Here is an 18,865-nt window from a genome sequence, read left to right as displayed (position 1 = left end):
CCTGCTCTTAAGTAACTGCACAGCCTCGCAGCTTTTTGTTGTTTAAGACTGAGAAGTCCTCCATGCAGGGTGCCAATAGATTGGGCTAGCCTCCAAGGCTACAGCATTTAGTAACAGCATGTTTAAAAGCTCCCTCAGCCCACATAACAGCGAAGCAATTAAAAGGCACCACCAAGCTATAACATAATTTTTAAAAACCCAGCAATTCATGAAGCAAGCACATTCACATAAAACTGCCAAAAATAATAATAAAAATGTGCAGATCAAAGTTTGTACGAACCACAGAGGCCCTTTAAACACACAATCCTCCCCACCCCACCCCAACCTAACCCTTAAAAGCTCTCAGAATGGATTTTACCGCATCTCGTACATATATTTAGGTGTCAACATGCATTTATCAGCCTAATGAACTACTGTGAACTGTACTTACAGGTGATGGGAATTGTTGTTCTGTAAGGTGGAAACTAAACTTCCCAGGATTCTTTGGGGGAATGACCTTTGAATGTGCTTTCGATATGACCATGGGCCATATTAAAACCAGTTCTTCACCACAGTTCTACCCATGCTTATTTGAAAAACAAATCACATGGATTTCAGTGGGGCTGAGATTACAGATCTGTAATGAAGCCCAGCTTTTCAAACATTCTTCCACTGTACTTTGGATTACGCTGCTTCAAGTTATTTTCAGCTGTGTGTTTGATTTGTGTGCTGAATAAAATATATTCTTGCTTTTCTGCTACACTTCCTACATGGTAAATAAAACTGATGGAAAGTGTTGCAACAGGGATATTGTGATTCACTCAACTGAATTTATATCTTGAAATGATTCCAAATTCCGGCATTACATGTAATATTCTGGGGATTACTGCTGTTAGGTGTTTTCAGATTGTCATCTGAATGTATTAGGAATTGTGTTCCTTCGTGTGATTATTCTTCAGGTTTCAAGGGCAATTTTATAACCTTTATGACTCTGATGATCAGCTTGTACACAGGGCACTGCCTTGAACAAAGTCAAACCAGCTCACAGCGAGTTCCAGTGTTTGTTTTCCAATCGTACCTCGACATGCAAGGAATTGTACATAAAAACTAGGGAACAAACAAAAATTCCAGCAACTGGCAAATCCCTCACCCAAAAAGCCCCCCACAAAAACCAACCATGATTGGGTCAGGCGAAAATCTAGTGAGCTGGCATCCTATTCAGATCTGGGAACAGCTTCCAGTTCCCAGTCTAAAGTGATCCTGTCAGGGGGCCTGTAAAGTGATTGATATGGTTAATACAAACTAGAGATTTCTGCTGAGCTGCCAGGCTGCACTCTTAGCCTTGCCTTTGAGGACGAGAAGCCTGAGACAGCAACAACAAAAGCATCACAAGGAATGCCAGGCAGCTTTTTCTGCCAGGGTAACTGGAAGGACTCAAATGGAAGAAAATACATGCATTTGCTATACCTTTTGTGTGTTATCACCAGAGCAGATTTAATATTATTAAAATTAAGGCGTCTTTCTCAAATTTAATAAGCACCTTTCTGGGATTACATAATTAGAATTTAAATTGGCTTTTTATGCGTCAAACGCTGCATTTACCATTCACAACAGACAGAGAGCGAGTAAGCACACTGGAGTCCAGCAATGCAATGTTTGGAAATGTCCTAGGAGATGCGGAAATGTATGGTAACAAATCATTGAGATGTGTTGCTTAGAACAGCAGTGCCCAGATAAGGCTAAGAAAAACTCCCATCTGAAAGTCTAGCAAGCCAGGCTTCCTATATTCCTATGAAGTTTTTAAGAAAAAAAATATGGCTGGTGTTCTCCTAAATGATTTGCAGCCTGTTCCTCTCTCCTACTTTCCCCACTGTTTCTTTAGACAGGTTTGTTGTGAGGGTTTTTTGCGCATAGTAAAGGTAGAAGAAGAGAAGATGGGCAATGACAATTAATGTACAGTTAATTCATTGTTTCAGCTGCCTTGCCCAGACCAGAAATAAAGAAGGTGGATATTGTACAATTGGGGGCAATCTGGACACTGGAATTTTAGTATAGAAGGAGAGAAAGCAAAAAAAAAATGACAACAGGAACAGGAGCAATAACCACCAGGCAGCAAAGGAACCATGATTTAAGTAAGGAGGTTGTATTGAAATGGGGAGTTAGGGCTAGGTTGATAGCATTACAGTGGTATCTCAGTTTATGAATACAGTTGGTTCCGGAAGTCTGTTCATAAACTGAAGCGTTCATAAACTGAAGCGAACTTTCCCATTGAAAGTAATGGAAAGTGGATTAATCTGTTCCAGACGGGTCTGTGGAGTACTCAACCTGAAGCGTACTTAACCCGAAGCATGGGTGTAATTGGTTCCGGAAGTCTGTTCATAAACTGAAGCGTTCATAAACTGAAGCGAACTTTCCCATTGAAATAATGGAAAGTGGATTAATCCATTCCAGATGGGTCCATGGAGTACTCAACCTGAAGTGTACTTAACCCGAAGCACGGGTGTAATTGGTTCCAGAAGTCTGTTCATAAACTGAAGCGAACTTTCCCATTGAAAGTAATGGAAAGTGAATTAATTTGTTCCAGATGGGTCCACGGCCTTCGTAAACCGAAAATTCATAAACCGAGGTGTTCATAAACCGAGGTTCCACTGTATGTCAGTAGCAAAAAGAGAAGGCCTGGAAGAGCAGTTAATGGTTGTTTGGGTCTATGTTTAGCCACATTATTTGTAAATGTGCACAATGTTGGGATGCAAATGGTGTTTCCATATGCCATCTCTATATTTCCTTCAGACTTGTTTACATATTTTAATTGCATACATAAATGAGCAATTTATTTTTCAATCACTCCTCAATTCCTATTTCCAGACAATGTGATCTCAAAGAATGGGTGTATTTGACTAAAGGTGTATTGAGACACTTTTGTCCTCTACTGTCCTAGAACAATACAAAATGTATTCTAGGAAAATCCCAATAATTCATGTTCTTGGTGCCAACTCATCACTCCCATTCATTTTTCTTTACCCTGAAGCGGTTAACAATTTAAAACACCATAAAAATACGATAAGCAATAAAATAAAATAACTATAGAATACAACAAGCACTACAACATATGAATAAAGCAAGGCAAGAACCATCTCAGCTGCATGGAAACCAATACAAAAATAGCTACACAGCGACCAATTACATCTACAGTATTTCCCTTATTGAATTTGTATTAGTTTTGATTAATTTGTTGCTGTTGTTTGCTTTATTTGCATACTTTTGTGTTTGATATTACAATGATTGTGCTGTTTGGTGGATTCTTTCTTTCTTTCTATGCTGTTGTGATTGTTGTGAACTGCATTGAGCTCAACATGTTGTCGGAAAAGCGGAATACAAATATCAAATCAAATTGGTCTATTCCTCTTTTAAAGCCGCTCAAGTCAGCATCATGTAGGAAAACTCGACAAAGTATCACTGACCACGAATCCAGCCTTGCTGCCTAGCTTCCCACAATTGTGTGTGCTGCGGGGATTCGCGAGGTTCCCACTGTTAAATACAAATGAAAGTAAATGTGGAAGTTATTTACCCATACAGTAATCAGGTTGTCAAACTGAAACGGCAAGCATGGGGACTACACGTGAGCTCCCCTCATCTTTGAAGCTGCGTCGTGTCTCCCATACACAATTTTGACTGAGGAAAATTTTCCATAAACCTTTTCTTAACAGCAAAGAGACATCTGTCAAAAAGCACTTTCATCGGCTAGTCTTTCAGCCTTCCCAGAATGCCTGCTGAGCCCTTGAGGGGCTGTAGTGGGCTTGGCTACACACACACACACACACACATGCACACACACATATTATCCTTGATTCCCCACCCCTTACAGTTTACAGAACTACACAGTGTGTTGTGGCAGGCATCCCACAGCTCAGAGGGCCCTATTTAAAATGCATTGTAGGTAGTAACTAAAATAAAATGACTTCCTTCTTCAGCAAAAATGTCATAACTCTCTTTCATGGATGAGTGGCTGTGAAACCATTCTCAAGGGGAGGGGCTGGTGTCAAATTATAAAACCGAGCTTGGTATAGCTTTCATTATTTATGTGCGTGTGCACTGAATTTTTCTAGGAGTTTTTGCTCTGAGTAACAGCCTTCCCCTTAACATGCAACAAAGAGATACCCCCACTCCCCCACAATTATACACTTATTTTATCCAAAAATTATTCAATTTGGATTATGTATTATTAATATTTAATAGTCCTTAAATATTTCATATTACAGTCTGAACACCTGTGTGATTCACGGCTAGTGGTTCAGCATTCATTTAATAACTCTGGGATGGAACTCAAGACCACAAGTGTTTTAAAACTGTCCGTTATAGCTGTTTCATCCATAGTTTTTTGGCTGCCTAACCTCTTACTCCAGTAGGAGGTCCTTGTGTGTGTGTGTGTGTGTGTGTGTGTGTGTGTGTGTGTGTGTGTATGAATTGTATTTTGCATGAGAATTGTTATTGTTTTATGTGAATTTTTGACAGTATTCATGTTTTTAAACGTAAGTCACTTGGAGACCTTGAGAAAAATCCAACAAATAAATCTAAATCTTAATAGAAAATAAAGGAATAAATAAGACGAAGAACTGGACAGCTTGAAATATTGCACTTGGGGTAAGGATGAACATGGGCTGTGCTAGGTCCAACACTGCAAACAGGGAGGGCTGCTACCATGAGGGCCCCCCAACCAGGGATAATGTTAAAAACTAGAGTGATCCTAAATAAGACTAGCAGATCATGCTTAGTATGAGTTGGCCTCCTAATGAAGGGATGGGAAACCTTAGGCCCAGGTGCTGAATGTGGCCCTCCATGCCTTTCTATCTGCCCCCCGGAACTGTCTCTAGGCCACTCCTTGCCACATCACACTCCTGACTTGCCCTGCTTCACACCCTGCACGTTTTTGACCAGCTGTCCTGTGTCCTTGGAATTAGGATAATGTCTCTTGTGTCATGAACTGGTATACTATGGGGAGGAAGAAGAGGATCCTGGCGAGGGATGGAGCTGGGACTGGGACACACCAGGGCAAGCTGGGGATGGGGGAGGAGAGGTTGGCATAGGAAGTACCCACAGGGTGATGGAAGATGGCAAGGGGATGGAGGCCAATGCACAGGAAGCAGAGGAGCAGGACCCATCCTGAGAGCCAGGGAAGCTGCTGTCTCCATAAACATAGTGGGCTCTGAGGTGTGGGGTGCTCCAGGACGCAGAGGCAGGCAAGGGCCCATGGCCCAGCTCACTAGCTCTGGGAGGAAGTGTGTGAGTCCTCAGCTGGAATAGGCTTGGAGCAGGTGAGAGTCACCTGCCTCATCAAGCCCAGATGCTACAATCATCATGTTAAGTATAACTGGGCAGCAGAGCTAAAGTGCTGGGGCTGCTCAACTGCCCATGTTGATAGACTTTAGCTCGAATGCACCAGGATCTCTGAGGCGCTGTGCTTTGGTCTGGACTTTGGACATATGGATTGGCTCTGGACTGGGGACTTGATATCCTTATTTGCTGCCAAGTAGGCCAGGGGTTCAGGACATCTTGCTTGGATATGTGTGGAAACTAGTCTATGATACAAAGGTTCTGTCCACTGTTCTGTCCATTTTTGCCTCTAGTCCCATCCATACTCTGGCTTCATACAGTGGTACCTCTGGTTATAAACTTAATTCGTTCCGGAGGTCCATTCTTAACCTGAAACTGTTCTTTACCTGAGGTACCACTTTAGCTAATGGGGCATCCTGATACGTGATTTCTGTTCTCATTCTGAGGTAAAGTTCTTAACCAGAGGTACTACTTCTAGGTTAGCGGAGTCTGTAACCTGAGGTGTTTGTAACCCAAGGTACCACTGTATTTAAGGCCCCCAGAAATGAGGCCCTTGGGGTGAAAAAGGACCCCAACCCCTGACCTAATGGGAATTCACATATTTAAAGTGTTGAGTGTCCACCCACATATTGTGAAGCCCTTATTTGCATCTCCTAGGTAGGCTTCCATTGGAGATAATATGCCTGACATATAAGTGGAAATTATTTATGGTGACTGATAATGGCAGCGCCATGCATCCATGCAATCAAGTAATAGCTTGACGTGATTTTATCCTAATTCTCTATCCCTAACAGAGACAGTTAAGGTCAGAAAATAAATCTCAAAAATCAATTGGGACATTTTCACAAATCAAGAGAGATGAAAGCCAACAGAAGGGTAATTTGGATAACTTCAATGTGTATTACAATACTTCAATGTGTGTTTGTTCAATGTATAGACAAGCCAATGAGAGTACAGCAAAAAAAAATTATGGTGATACTATTTATGTGTAAATCTTCAAAGCAAAGACAGCACAGATGACCAAACTATACCTGACAGGGCTGCCGGATACATTTTTTCCATGGATCTCCTCCATTTGCAATTAAAGTGGGGAATGTGAGAGGTCTACTTTTGTTCTGAAAAATGTGCAATGGGGTCTGGGGGAATTTAAAAAATGCCCCTTTCCACTAACGTATATCAAAATGGGGGATATTTGCCTAGCAATAGAGAATTGGTCAGCCATTACCCTGTTTAGGGAAGTTTTAATGACTGATGTTTTAATGTATTTTTAATATTTTTTTGGAAGCCACCCAGAATGGCTGGTGAAACCCAGCCAGATGGGAGGAGTATAAATAATAAATTATTATTGTTGTTATTATTATTACTATTATTATTATATACCATCATCATGCAAAGCTCTTTCTGCTGTTTCTGGTTAAGTGCGATTCTCTTTTCCCTTTCTCTCCACTTACCCACTATTGCTTAGAAGGCAATTGAATGAAGCTAATGACTAGTAGCAGATGCTTTCTGGTTAGTGCTAGTGACAAACTAGACATCATTTACATTTTCTGAAACTAACTTTAGTTGGATCAGACTGCAGAGTGCTTGATAGAGACACTGTATGAAAAACAACTCCTCCCTTGCCTATAGCAGCATTTTAAAATTTATACTCTGATCACATGCTTGTCAGTTAAAACTAGGATAGCTGTGACAGTATATATATTTTTTTAGACTACAGTACAGTATGTGTTTGTGTGCTTTGCTTTTAATTGGGGAAAATGATTATTTTTGCATGAGGTAGTTCAAATCCAGTATCAAGGGAATGGTTATGGCATTTCATCTCGTACTCTGTTTGGCAATACACAGCAGCTGCTGGTATTCTCCAAATTAATTTTCCTCACCTTCAGTAGCAGATGCCACCGTGGTGGCTGTAAAATACCGTGAGCTCTGGAGGTTTCAAAGATTAAAAACAAGCCAAAGTCAAAGCTGAAATTAAATAAATAAATGAACACGAAAAGAAGCTATTTCCTGCATTAAGAGGATACGTTTCCTCTACTATGGTTACATTGTTTCTTCACCTTCCCCCCCCCCCCCAATACATTTAAGTATAAGAATTGCACGGTATGGTTGTTTTGCGATTGCAGTTCCTGTGTTGGAATCATAGAACTGGAGAGTTGGAAGGGCCATCAAGTTCAATATCCTCAAATGCCAAAGCATCCCTAACAGATGGCCATCTGATTTCTGCTTTGAGACCTTCAATGAAGGAGAGTTCACCACCTTCCAAAGTAGGGCACTGTCTACTTTGCACTGTCAAACAGCTATTACTGTCATGTCATGAAGTGTCATGAAGTTCCTCCTAATGTTTAGTTGGAATCTCCTTTCTTGTAATTTGAATCCATTGGTTTGGGCAAAGGTAAAAAGACGCGGGTGGCGCTGTGGTCTAAACCACTGAGCCTCTTGGGCTTGCCAGTCAGAAGGTCAGTGGTTTGAATCCCTGTGATGGGGTGAGCTCCCATTGCTCAGTCCCTGCTCCTGCCAACCTAGCAGTTCGAAAGCATGTCAAAGTGCAAGTAGATAAATTCATGTAAGTCTGTTTATCGTAAAGAATGTACAAGTTTGCAGAACGTACCGTGCTTGTCTACATGCTTACTTCTAGAAGTAGCTTGTACAAATGTGAGTGTTCCACAGAGGGGGTCCCCCACACACACTTTATTAACATCCCATTACATTGTTCATTTGCCTGCACACTTAGAAAGCAAGTAATTGAGAAGGATTCCCTTTCCCCATTTGGCCTTTATGAACTGGCAGGTGAACTTCAGCTTCAGTGATGGCCTTTAAGAACATTGTACAATATCATTGTTTCTGACCAGAACAAATCATAATAAGTTTAACTTCATCCATAAAATATCAATGAAGCTGTGATTATTCATTTGGGCAAAAAGTGAGGGGGGAATGGTGAAGTCCATTGTTGTTCCTGGACTTTTAAGATTTTAGCTATTTGTCATTTCTTACTGTATTTCCAGAAATCACTGGTAGTTGGGCTGGATACTTGCCACATGATCAGATGAATCACAATCCTTCATAAAAGGTGCTTGTATATATTATAGCAGTACAGTATGTTGTTGTACATGCCTCAAAGATCCATTGTTGAGGAATGCTCCCTTCCACTCATGGCAAATGTAGTATCTACAGCCTTTAATGGCAAAGAGGAGAATGGTGTTATAAAGTTCTCACGTTAGTAGCACAAAAAAAGAGGAATAAATAAATTTAGCAAGCAATGGATGATTAGGAAATGGGAAAAGAGGAGGAGAAAACAGACAGAGACTTGAGGGACAGATCTTAATTAAGGGAAGGAAGGTATCAGGGTCAAGTCTGCAGCTTGTTAGAGCCATTACAGAAGAAGATGGAAAGAATCTGGAAGCAGTCCCAGTTGACGTTCAGAAACAGGAGGTTTCTGATTATCAGGAATGCTTGATAATTGCAGGGCTCTCTCTCTGCGAGGCAGTATTTGGTAGCAACTGTTCAAATACCCTAATCAAAGTATTTATTTATTTCTGGCATTTGTATGCTGCCCAATCAACCATGTCCTCTTGGGGTTTCACAATTTAAAAATCCATAAAATAAATAGAATAACAGTTCAAAGAATCGGCACAAAACAAGTGTAAACCAGTATAAAAGCCATGATAGTTTACTGTGTTAACAGTGCCAGAATATGATTAACAAAAGTGTATGTGTTTCTCTGTGTGTGAGCGTTTGTGTGCAAGAGAGAAAGATTTTACACTGAGAAATGACTTGTGATAGTCACCACTGATACAAGCACTTCAAACTTTGTCACAGGCAGTTGCTACAGACTATAATACTATAGAAATTCTCTGGAATAGATAGCATGTGAAGCCAGCTTCAGGCTTGTCTTTTGTTTATGTTCCCGTTTCCTCAAAAATCAAAAGAAACTACAAGATACTTGTCAGCTTTCTCATTTCAACTCATGTAACTGTGTCCTGGAATCCATATTATAACATATTTTATCTTGCCACCACACACTACTGAGAAACGTCAATACAAATGATAGAGTAGAAGACTACCTAACAGCTTCTCTCTCTGTGTTGACCCCCATTGCTCCGAAGTCATACTGGAAACATCGCCTTTCTATGCCAGGAGGTTTTTCCCTAGTCTCTGTTGCTTTCTCTGAAGATGTATTGTACCGTATAGCCCATATTTCCATTATCAAGGTTGGCAGGTTTGGAGCAGTGTTTCTAAAGGGTTTGTTAAGAAATTACCCAGAGACTGTTGTGTCTGGTGAAAAAAAATAAACCTAGCTGACTGTAGGTTTTGTTACAAAATAAGAGAGCATAAAAATAAGCACAAAGCTCAGTAATGTGGAAAGCAATGTCTTAATAGATGGAGCCACATGGAGTCAGTGGTTAATTGGATTTATTGTTAAAAATTAAAATAAATCCCTGCCCTTTCATAAGCCTTATTTATGAGACTGCCTGTGCAGAAGAGATGATGCACACATGGAAGCCAGGAGTTGGGCCCTACATTGCAATTTTGCTTCCTTGCCCTCCAAATATGTAGACTGCATTCAGATGTGGCGTTCATTGCATTAGTTTGACTGGTTATAATGCTAGAGCATCTGTCATAATATCTAACACTAGTATCTTGAAGCCCGTTAAAATAACGGGTGCTAGAACATATGTGGTGTAATCTTTGTAAAAGAATCAGTGCAACACAGACGATAAAGGAAAAAGGGAACTGAACAACTGTGGCACATCCAAGAGAACCAATGCCATTTCTAATAGAACAGGGAAGTTTTAGGCCAGTATTTTAGGCCAATCCTATTCATTTTCAGTTTTATTTTCTAATGTTTACTGCTCTTCCTCTGAAAAGCTATGGTCATGCAATGCCATGTTTATGTTTTCCAAAGAGGAAAATTTCCTCTCAGAAATATTCCTAAACTGCTTCTCTCCCACCCCACCCCACCCCCATTTAAAGGCTAGCCTAACATTGGGGTGGAGATTGGAGGAAGAGGTGGAGGCTGGAGGTAGCTCCAGTTCAGAGTCAGTGGAGAGTCCGTGTCAGGACTTCGCAATCCCCAGTCAAACACTGAACGAAAGGGAACTGGCAATACAATTCAATGGGATTTTCCTTTTTTTCTTTTAAGGGCGATTTCACTCCCCCCCCCCCGCCCTCCTTTCACCCTCACTCTCTCTCCTTTCCCTCCCCATTGCTTTCAGCGCGACCAGCTTTGCTCTTGATCTCCGTTCACGGAGGAGCAGCATCAGCAGCGTCGAGGAGATAAGAAAAGTAAGGGGTGGTGGAGAAGAGGAGAAGAATATATATGTCCCCGTCCCCGTCCCCCCAAGCTGCAGCACTGTTCACTTTTTCTCCCGGGCTTTCTGTGCCTCTGCATTCCAAGTCCGTTAGGTGGGCTGTGTGGAGCGCTCTTACCAGAAAGTAGACCCCACATAACACAGGGACTTACTCCTGAGTAAACGCATGCAGGCTTAAGCCGGGCTCAGTCTCCGGAGCAGACCGCCCAGTCCTGCTCCGCCACCGCCAACGAACAACACAAGACTCTCAAGCTCTGACAGACTGATTGGCTGAACTGAGGGAGGGAGGGAGCCGAATGCCTTGTGTCTCTGCGCTCCAAGTCCCAACGGCTGCCCGTGGGGCACATGCACAGTAGCGCAAACCCAGGGACACAGGGAATACTGAACGCAGAGACACTTGCACTTTACTATATAGGATTCCTTTTCTAATGCAGTGTTAATTTTTTCCACTCTTGTTTTGGATGGGTGTAACATTTCAGTTAGGGACCCAGGTGGTGCTGTGGGCTAAACCACTGAGCCTAGGGCTTGCTGATCAGAAGGTCAGCGGTTCGAATCCCTGTGACGGGGTGAGCTCCCGTTGCTTGGTCCCAGCTCCTGCCAACCTAGCAGTTCGAAAGCACATCAAAATGCAAGTAGATAAATAGGAACCGCTATAGCGGGAAGGTAAACGGCGTTTCCATGTGCTGCTCTGGTTTGCCAGAAGTGGCTTTGTCATGCTGGCCACATGACCTGGAAGCTATACGCCGGCTCCCTCGGCCAATAATGCGAGATGAGCGCGCAACCCCAGAGTCGGTCACGACTGGACCTAATGGTCAGGGGTCCCTTTACCTTTAACATTTCAGTTAACTAAATGACTCTTAATGGTTCCCAATCTTTCCTAACTAATTCTTGGTAGGGTTTTTGGTATCTGACTCTGCTTCCATGTCCTAGAAAAGTAAATTCTTGTATGAGCTGCTGCGTATTTGTGTTTAATATACCTCATTATTTAAATTGCATCATGTATAATTTAAAAAGGCACACTTGTTTCCACCTAAAATATTTTCTTAATGATTGTTATAACCATTTGCCAAAATATTTTGGCTTTCCTATACCTACATCACATATGAAAAAGATATCCCTTTTCCTCATGACAGAAGCAACATCTCCCATCCTCCACCCTACTGATCATTTAGTTCTTCAGGAATGGTCTAGTGCTACAGAGATGCCATTTTAATGCAGTTTTCCTTCAAAATGGTTGCAACTGAAAAGTCAGATCATTCCCTAAATTTCCAAACTTCCATTCTCATATCTTTTGCATGTCTATGTTCTACTTCAACACACCTACAGTTATACCTCAGGATACGTCCGCTGCAGGTTGCGTCTTTTCGGGTTACGGATGCGCCGAACCTGGAAGTCCCGGAACAGGTTACTTCCGGGTTTGGCGCATCCATTACCTGCATGCATGTGCAGAAGTGCCAAATTGTGCCTTGCGCATGTGCAGAAGTGCCGCATTGCGTCACGTGCATGCGCAGACGTGGCGCTTCATGTGCGGCCTTTTCATGTTGCGAACAGGCCGCCGGAATGGATCCCATTCGCAACATGAGATACCACTGTATATACACTGTATGTTAGCGCAACAATTTTAGCTGTATCTCTCCCCACCCCCATCTACTTCGTTGTGGCAATTAAGATAGTACAAAAACGAAGTAGTCGCCATGGCAGCAGAACCAGCCATTTTTTAAAAAAAGGACGCAGAAGTTCTGGAATGGGGTAGATTAAAATTGTATCTCTCTTTCTCTCAGCAAGTGTGTAGATGTAAACCTAAAGCAATGTGACTTTGGAAGGGTTGGACTCAAGGAAATAAATTTTACTTGGCATTTCTGTGAATAAAGCAAATCCATCTCTCAAAATCTTTGCAGATGCTATCTCACTATGCACTCTGCTTCCCAAAACAAGATTTGAATTTCACAAATGAAATTAGAGTGGCAAGACCTTGCCCTGAATAGAAACTAATCCTTCAGAGTCTTTATCGTGAAGCTGCTCATGTAATCTACAAACTTGTTAATGTGCAAGTTTTGCTAATTCACTCACAATAACTTGTAATATTAATGCAGGCAAGTGTCAATATTAACATTCAGTATTAGATGCATAAAATGCTTCCTGTTTGCCTTTTAAATAATAAAAAATGTGCACTGTAAGATTCAGGTATATCACTCTGAAATTTGTATTTTATTCGAGCAATCCAGATCTCATTACATTAGGCAAACACTGTACTAGCGGAAAGTGGATCATGTAAATACCTCTAATATTATTCATGAATTTTCCCTTCTGCAGTGGGTTGAAAATATGCTACAGATACTCTCTTATAAATGACCTTGTTTAAGTTTTAGTATTGTATTCCTATATATTTTCATTACTATTTAAGAGGCTTTGATTTACTTTGCTAGGTGTGATTTAATATTTCCTTGTTCTTACTGTTCATCTGCATTTTCACTATATTTTAGTTCCTTTTCTTCCCCATATCCTCTCCAGACCTTGCTGGTCTGTTGTCGCTGATTTCTATCACTGGTTTGAACTGTCAACTATACTTAATACGTTTAGCCTTAGACAAAGTTTTAATGTAGCTTTTAAAAATCAGTTCATAAGTTATGACTACTTTTTGCTGTGTCATCCACTGGTAGAAATGAGCCCATTAAATACTTGTTATAAGCTGTCTTGCAGTGTAATGCCGCTAGTTTATTGTCTGCAGGGAAAATAAGACTTGCTGTTAAAACACTTCAGAGCATGGAAAGAGAGGTCTACATGCCATGTATAGTAATGTCATTGCAATCACCTTTGGGCACTGAACTTGTCTTGATTTTAAAAAATCCTATTAGCAGAAAATGGTGCTTTTGATAAGCTTTTAGAATTCATAATAGATATATGTCTCATGAAAACATGCATGACAAGAGAGATATTATATATACAGTCATACCTCGGTTTAAGTACACTTCGGTTTGAGTACTTTCAGTTTAAGTACTCCGCGGACCCATCTGGAACGGATTAATCCACTTTCCATTACTTTCAATGGGAAAGTTCGCTTCAGGTTAAGTACGCTTCAGGTTAAGTACGGACTTCCAGAGCCAATTACACTCATACTTCAGGTTAAGTACGCTTCAGTTTAAGTACTCCACGGACCATCTAGAACGGATTAATCCACTTTCCATTACTTTCAATGGGAAAGTTCACTTCAGGTTAAATTCGCTTCAGGTTAAGTACAGACTTCCATTGTAATCTCCACATTATGAGCAGACTCTCTCTCTCTCTCTCTCTCTCTCTCTCTCTCTCTCTCTCTCTCTCTCTCTCTCTCTCTCTCTCTCTCTCTCTCCTGCTCACACATGTGGACAACATCCTCATGTATACATACATGTACAGATATCATTGCTTACTATGATAGGAATGAGTCTATCCTCATATGCTTTTCCCTCTCCTCTCCTCCTCCAGATGCTTTTGTTCCCAATTATCCAAGTTTAATGCAGGGCTGGACAACCTATGACCCCCCCAGATGTTGGTAAACTGCAATTGCCAGATCTCTGGCCATTGGTCATGCTGGCTAGGGCTAATTGGATTTGGAGTCCAACAACATCTGGACAGCCACACATTCCTTACCCTTAGTTTCATGTTACAACCAAATCCTAAACTGTGGTTAATCCTAACTACAATTTGCTGGGGAGGGGGGCGACGACACACAACTGCATAAAGAATGTTGTAGTGTGTTTCAATCTGGTTTTTTTTTGTTTATCATTGAATTTACTGATTTTTGAGTGCTTTATAAATAGTTGATTTTAACTGAAATTTTGTTTTATTCTTTTTGTAAACCACTTTGAAGTTGTATTACAACCAAGGGGTGTATACAGCTGGCAAAAATATATAAATATGTAGGTTTCAAGCCTGCTCGATTTAAACAAACCATTGTTAAGCCTTGGTTTAAGCAATTATAGCAAGCTAAGGTTGATTTAAAAAAACAGAAATAAAAACTTCTGAACTCCGCCATGTAGCTGCATCAGAAGTCTGGGAGGGGGAGGGCTATCCACAGTAGAGCAGCTGTGGTGTAGTGGTTAAGAGCGGTAGACTCGTAATCTGGGAAGCCGGGTTCGCGTCTCCGCTCCTCCACATGCAGCTGCTGGGTGACCTTGGGCTAGTCACACTTCTTTGAAGTCTCTCAGCCCCACCCACCTCACAGGGTGTCTGTTGTGGGGAGGAGGGGAAAGGAGATTGTTAGCCGCTTTGAGACTCCTTCGGGTAGTGATAAAGCGGGATATCAAATCCAAACTCCTCTTCTTCTTCTTCTTTGCATGCAGAAAATCCCAGTTTGAATCTCAGGCATCTCCAAGCAGAGCTGGGAATGTCTTCCCCTGGAAACTCTGGAGAGTCTCTGCCAATCACTGTAGCCTATGCTGAGCTTGATGGGCCAACATTCTGATTCGGTATAAGGCAGTTCCCTGTGTTGACCCAGGAGAGGCCAGGTTTGTGCCCATCACATTAATCTCTGTTCATGCTAATTTTGGTTCATGAGGTGCTACAAAAGCTTGAAGCCTGTTTGACGACAAATTATGCAATTCAGGAAAAGTAAGTGTATCACCTTGCTCTAACATGCCGCTTTCAGCTCTCTAAAATGGAACTATAGTCTGTCTCTAATCTAATCTAGTATGAGAACTGTTGCCCCTTTCCATTATTCTGTAGCAAAATTAGTGGACCTTAAAAATCCTGTCATAAAACCATTGCACTAACAACATAAGGCTTTCCCCGAATGAATCTTCATAACATCATTAGCTTTGCCTCTGGTCTTTAGCTCCCACTATATAAAAAAACCCCTTGCTTTCTTGCTTAAGTTAAGCAATTGTTAGCAACCAGTTCTAATTTTGGGTCTTTTGCTTCTGCCAGTGCACTTGTAAGAACTCTCAGTAATATTCCCCATGGAGGAGATGGCTCGGTGGCATCCAGGGTCTTCTGCTTTATGACTCTAGCCATTACATTTTGGAATGCCTTCTCTGAAAGGCTACTTGAAAACCCAGATTTTCATTACTGCATAATAGCCATCCTTCTGGAGATGTGCCCTCTTGCATAACAAAATAAAATGAGGCAAACTTATTCTGACAATAGCCCTGACACATGCTATGCCTGAGAGTGGGGATGGTACAACACAAAAGCAACCTCATCTTGTTTTCTAATCACTTTACAAAGCAAAGTCAAGACATTTTTATTTATTTTTTGCTTTTGCTTTTAGATAAAAGGCATTCAACTGAGTTTCACTCCATTGAACCCAGTCTGCAGAACTGACAACATACCTTGAAAAGATTCCTTTAGTAGATAATTAGATCAGTATAATACAAGTATAGTATGAATTAACCTTTGCACTCACATGTGAATGCAGTCATATATTCTTGGTGTGAATTGTTTTCACTGATTAGCAGGGCTGTCTATTAGGAATTGTAATGTATTGATTGGTGCAAAATGGCAGCAATTAGAGATTTTTTTTTGAAAGGTCCAGAGGCTCACAGATTAGCCACATCATGCTGGTAGTTATGGGTTTTCAATAAAGAAGATAGAAGATGTGTTGAATTTTGAAGCAGAAGAGTGCTTAATCATTTCATTATGAAAAGTAATGGCATAGCTTATTTTCTATGGTAACCTGACCTCCCCTTCACATTAGGCGAGACCAGATTTTCAGATTATTGTCTTTACTTCTTACCACGATCATTTATAATCAGAGCTTGATTCATGCAACCATTTTAATGTGTTGAAATTAGCACAAGTTCACATTTTGGTGACCCCAGGTAGTGTGGTTGCTGACCTTGAGCCAGACATCTTGGAGAGTGGGCCTTAGAAAGCACTGCTAATAACAAGGTCAAATGGGCCTTAGAAAGCACTGCTAATAACAAGGCCAGTGGAAGTGATGATATTCCAGCTGAACTATTTAAAATTTTAAAAGATGATGCTGTTAAGGTGCTACACCCAATATGCCAGCAAGTTTGGAAAACTCAGCAATGGCCAGAGGATTGGAGAAGATCAGTCTACATCCCAATTCCAAAGAAGGGCAGTGCCAAAGAATGCTCCAACTACCGCACAATTGCGCTCATTTCACATGCTAGCAAGGTTATGCTTAAAATTCTACAAGGCAGGCTTAGGCAGTATGTGGACCGAGAACTCCCAGAAGTGCAAGCTGGATTTCGAAAGGGCAGAGGAACCAGAGACCAAATAGCAAACATGCACTGGATTATGGAGAAAGCTAGAGAATTCCAGAAAAACGTCTACTTCTGCTTCATTGACTATGCAAAAGCCTTTGACTGTGTCGACCACAGCAAACTATGGCAAGTTCTTAAAGAAATGGGAGTGCCTGATCACCTCATCTGTCTCCTGAGAAATCTCTATGTGGGACAAGAAGCTACAGTTAGAACTGGATATGGAACAACTGAGTGGTTCAAAATTGGGAAAGGAGTACGACAAGGTTGTATATTGTCTCCCTGCTTATTTAACTTATATGCAGAATTCATCATGCGAAAGGCTGGACTAGATGAATCCCAAGCCGGAATTAAGATTGCCGGAAGAAATATCAACAACCTCAGATATGCAGATGACACAACCTTGATGGCAGAAAGCGAGGAGGAATTAAAGAACCTTTTAATGAGGGTGAAAGAGGAGAGCGCAAAATATGGTCTGAAGCTCAACATCAAAAAAACCAAGATCATGGCCACTGGTCCCATCACCTCCTGGCAAATAGAAGGGGAAGAAATGGAGGCAGTGAGAGATTTTACCTTCTTGGGCTCCTTGATCACTGCAGATGGTGACAGCAGTCACGAAATTAAAAGACGCCTGCTTCTTGGGAGAAAAGCAATGACAAACCTAGACAGCATCTTAAAAAGCAGAGACATCACCTTGCCGACAAAGGTCCGTATAGTTAAAGCTATGGTTTTCCCAGTAGTGATGTATGGAAGTGAGAGCTGGACCATAAAGAAGGCTGATCGCTGAAGAATTGATGCTTTTGAATTATGGTGCTGGAGGAGACTCTTGAGAGTCCCATGGACTGCAAGAAGATCAAACCTATCCATTCTTAAGGAAATCAGCCCTGAGTGCTCCCTGGAAGGACAGATCGTGAAGCTGAGGCTCCAATACTTTGGCCACCTCATGAGAAGAGAAGAATCCTTGGAAAAGACCCTGATGTTGGGAAAGATTGAGGGCACTAGGAGAAGGGGACGTCAGAGGACAAGATGGTTGGACAGTGTTCTCGAAGCTACGAACATGAGTTTGACCAAACTGAGGGAGGCAGTGCAAGACAGGAGTGCCTGGCGTGCTATGGTCCATGGGGTCACGAAGAGTCGGACACGACTAAACGACTAAACAACAACAACAACAACAACATTTTGGTGTGCTGGGCATGTTTCCAGATCATGACTTTATTTAGTAAGTAAGTAAGTAAACCACCCTTCATCCGAAGATCACAGGGTGGTTCACAACATAAGAAAAGACTAATATGGATTGGTTATATTTCAGTCTGCTTAGGTGAGCTGAAAGAGAAGTTGTCTTGAAAAGTTTAAAACTGGAAGAAGTCAGATTGGGCTATTCAATGAAAAGGAGGCAGGGGTTCTAAGCCTTTCCATTATAAGTTTTATAAGATTTTGTAATGAATGATAGATGTGTGAGTAATTGATATTATAGTTTGAGTATAAAATGTTTAAGTAAAATATACTCTGAATGTTCATCTAATATTGAATACAGGGACAAGCTGCCTCTAGTTTTGTACAAGTGTATACTTGTTCATTTGTATTGCTCTGCTATTCCTTACACAGGCACATACTGTGCATTCATTGAAAATTACACGTCCATCAATTTACAAGTGTACAGCTCAACTGTTTTCCGTACACAGATGGCATTTTTGCTGAATGTAATGTGTGAACGTTCAGTGCTAAAAATGGTAGAATTTTTCTGACACAGTTCAATCATTTGGGTGTTGTCTTTTTAGAGTATATAATTGTATCCTTTTAAAATTGGTTTTGTTTTGTTCGCCCAGGTTGTCTTGATAAAGAGAAATGGTTGAAAATGCCAGGAAGCTGTATATTGCATTTTCTAAATGGTGGGATTTTCTTTTGTTTTTGTCTTTGCTAATCACCCTTCTTTTGCTTACAGACTTCCTGTAGGAACCTGGTTGACCACTGCAAGAACAGGATGATGGGCTAGCCGCTAGATACACTATTCTCCTGATCCAGAAGTGCTTCTCTTATGGCCAATGG

The sequence above is a fragment of the Zootoca vivipara genome, chromosome 4 (assembly GCF_963506605.1).
Source record: "Zootoca vivipara chromosome 4, rZooViv1.1, whole genome shotgun sequence".
NCBI classification, from domain to species: domain Eukaryota; kingdom Metazoa; phylum Chordata; class Lepidosauria; order Squamata; family Lacertidae; genus Zootoca; species Zootoca vivipara.
The sequence above is the reverse complement of the archived record's forward strand: the minus strand, read 5'-3'. Positions refer to the sequence as shown.